At 53.5% G+C, this 2,829-nt stretch overlaps 1 protein-coding gene across 1 annotated transcript in view; it reads right to left on the bottom strand.

Moving 5' to 3' along the window:
• Nucleotides 1-549, bottom strand: part of CENPT (centromere protein T) — a 21,103-nt gene extending 20,554 nt beyond the window's left edge. Inside the window, exon 1 of the mRNA XM_011932021.1 lies at nucleotides 438-549. The gene's annotated coding sequence lies outside the window, so the exon portion shown is untranslated. The remainder of the gene's footprint in view (nucleotides 1-437) is intronic.
• Nucleotides 550-2,829: the final 2,280 nt, after the last annotated feature.

Raw genomic sequence — 2,829 nt, 5'->3', positions numbered from 1 at the left:
GGCTCCGCCTCCCGCCGGTCCTGTGAGGCGGCGGCCGGGGGGAACGCAGAGAGAGCCAGCCAGGCGCCTATCTGGGCCCTACCGTGCTGGTGGCTGGTGCACTGGCCTGCGCCATGGCCGGGCCTTTTTCTCTAGTCGGGACCATCCGGATGGGGCCTTAGGGCCCCGCCCCGTCTAGCCTGGCCCGGCCTGCGCGAGCCCCGCAAGCTCTGCAGGCTGGCTAGCGGGCAGACCCCAGTCCCACGTCCTGCTACCCACCTACGAAGGATCCGGGGATGGGCAGCGCCACCCGGCCCGCTCCAGAGTCAGCATGGGTAAGGGCGCCCGCCTGCCGCAGCCGGGGCTTGGGCCCCTCACCCTGTTTCCGACCATAGCCCGGCCGGGGTGTAGGTGAACGCCCCCTGCTTGTCTGCCCCTCGGGAGTGTACGTTTCTTACCGCTCCCTCTGTGGAGCTCGTACTAGAGTTCTCGCAGGAGGGCAGGGTCAGGGAATATGAGGCGGGAGGGGATTCCACGGGAGACTTGACCCCTGCCTGGGCCTGATGGGGTGAGGCGGCTCCTGGCGGGTAGGCCCAGCCCACGCCCTTCTCTATCAGTGACCAGGCCCCAGCAGCAACATGGAATTGCCCCGCAGGAGAGGATGACTTCGTAATAATGGGATGTTAAGGTGGGACTTAATGCACGGGAAAGTAGAATTCAGGCCTGAGGTTCTTGAGCCTAGTGCTAAACCAAAACCTGGGCTGGAAGGGGCCTTGGTGTGGAGCATGTAGATTTCAGACTTTGTGGGGCCCTTCCGAAGCCTGGGCGGCAGAACTAGGACTGGAAGCTGCAGAAAGTCTGGTTTCCCTCACTTGCTTGCTCACTTCCCAACAACTGGAGCCGCCTATAAACAGGCAGGAACGTGGTTGCTTTATGAAATTGCCCTTACTGCTGCCATCAGAGACCCTACTGAGTTCTGGGAGAAGGGTTATCTTTGACCAGAGAATACTATCCTGATAGCCTTTGTCAAGGCGCTTCTGATTGAGAGATGGTAAATTTAGGAACCAATCCAGAGAAGATCTTGGAACTAGGGGAGAGATGGCATGTAAAGCCTTGATTTCTCTGAGCCACAGTCTTTCCAGAGACTAAAGAAGCAGCTCAGGCCTGGCGCGGTGGCTCACGCCTGCAATCCCAGCACTTTGGGAGGCCAAGGCCAGCGGATCACATGAGGTCAAGAGTTCCAGACCAGCATGGCCAACATGGCGAAAGTGCATCTCTACTAAAAATACAAAAATTAGCTGGACGTGGTGGTGCACGTCTGTAATGATAGCTACTCAGGAGACTGAGGCAGGAGAATTGCTTGAACCCGGGAAGTGGAGATCGCAGTGAGCTGAGATAACGCCACTGCACTCCAGCCTGGGTGACAGGGCAAGACTCTGTCTTAAAAAAAAAAAAAAAAAGCTGGGTATGGTGGTGCGCACCTGTAATCCCAGCTAGCTACTTGGGAGGTTGAGGCAGGAGAATCGCTTGAATCCGGGAGGCAGAAGTTGCAGTGAGCAGAGAGCATGCCACTGCACTCCAGCCTGGGCGACAGAGCAAGACTCCGTCTCAAAAAAAAAAAAAAAAGCAGCAGCTCAGTCTCTGCAGCCCTGGCCTCAGCAGCAAGCAGAATATCAGAGCTCTTAGAAGGGCTGATTGAGACCCAAGGTGAAGAAAGCAACTGCCCCTACATTTTTTTTTCTTCCCCCTTGAGTATTTTCCCAGGTAATGTTTTTCTGGTCACTTCTGGTCACTTCTTCCAAGTACTCTTGACTTAGATGTTTTCTTGCATATGAATTGCTCTGCCTAGTTATTTTCCCTGGTCGGGAAGAACAGGCAAGGATGCTGCTCAGATCTTACCAAACCCTGCCTTCTCTCTGGATTTAACTTTCCTAGTCCATATTCTGGCCCATGAGGACATGGAAATCAGGTTCATCCAAGAGGGACTACCCACAGGACAATGAGGTGAAATCTAGAACTAGAAGCAGTTATTTCAAGACTCTCCGTAGATTGTCTGGATTGGTACTTTCTAGGACACAGATTTCAGGTGAGCTGGCTTGTGGCTCTGGCTTAGTTTGCGTATTTCGTGGCCCTGGGTGGCTTGACCAAGAGAGTTTTTTGTTTGTTTGTTTGTTTCTTTAGAGACAGTCTCGCTCTGTCACCCATACTGGAGTGCTGTGGTGCAATCTCAGCCCACTGCAACCTCTGCCTCCTGGGTTCAAACAATTCTCCTGCCTCAGCCTCCCGAGTAGCTGGAACTACAGGTGCATACCACCATACCTGGCTAATTTCTGTATTTTTATTAGAGATGGGGTTTCACCATATTTGTCAGGCTGGTCGAACTCCTGGCCTCAGGTGATCTACCTGCCTTGGCCTCCAAAAGTGTTGAGATTACAGGCGTGAGCCACCACGCCTCCAGGTTGGAGTACAGTGGCTCAGCTGTGGCCAACTGTAGCCTCGACCTCCTGGGCTCAAGTAATCCTCCCTTTCAGTCTCCCAAGTAGCTGGGACTGCAGGCATGTATTACTACAATAAAAAATTACAAATTTGTTATTTTTTATTTTATTTATTTATTTATTAGACAGAGTCTTGGTCTTTCGCCCAGGCTGGAGTGCAATGGCACAATCTCAGCTCACTGCAACCTCCACCTCCGGGGTTCAAGCGACTCTCCTGCCTCAGCCTCCCGAGTAGCTGGGACTACAGGGGCACGCCACCACGCCTGGCTATTTTTGTAATTTTAATAGAGACGGGGTTTCACCATGTTGGTCAGGCTGGTCTTGAACTCCTGACCTCAGGTGATCCACCTGCCTT

The sequence above is a fragment of the Colobus angolensis genome, unplaced genomic scaffold, assembly GCF_000951035.1.
Source record: "Colobus angolensis palliatus isolate OR3802 unplaced genomic scaffold, Cang.pa_1.0 Scaffold93, whole genome shotgun sequence".
In the NCBI taxonomy this organism is placed as follows: Eukaryota; Metazoa; Chordata; class Mammalia; order Primates; family Cercopithecidae; genus Colobus; species Colobus angolensis.
This window is presented reverse-complemented; position numbering and strand designations above follow the sequence as displayed.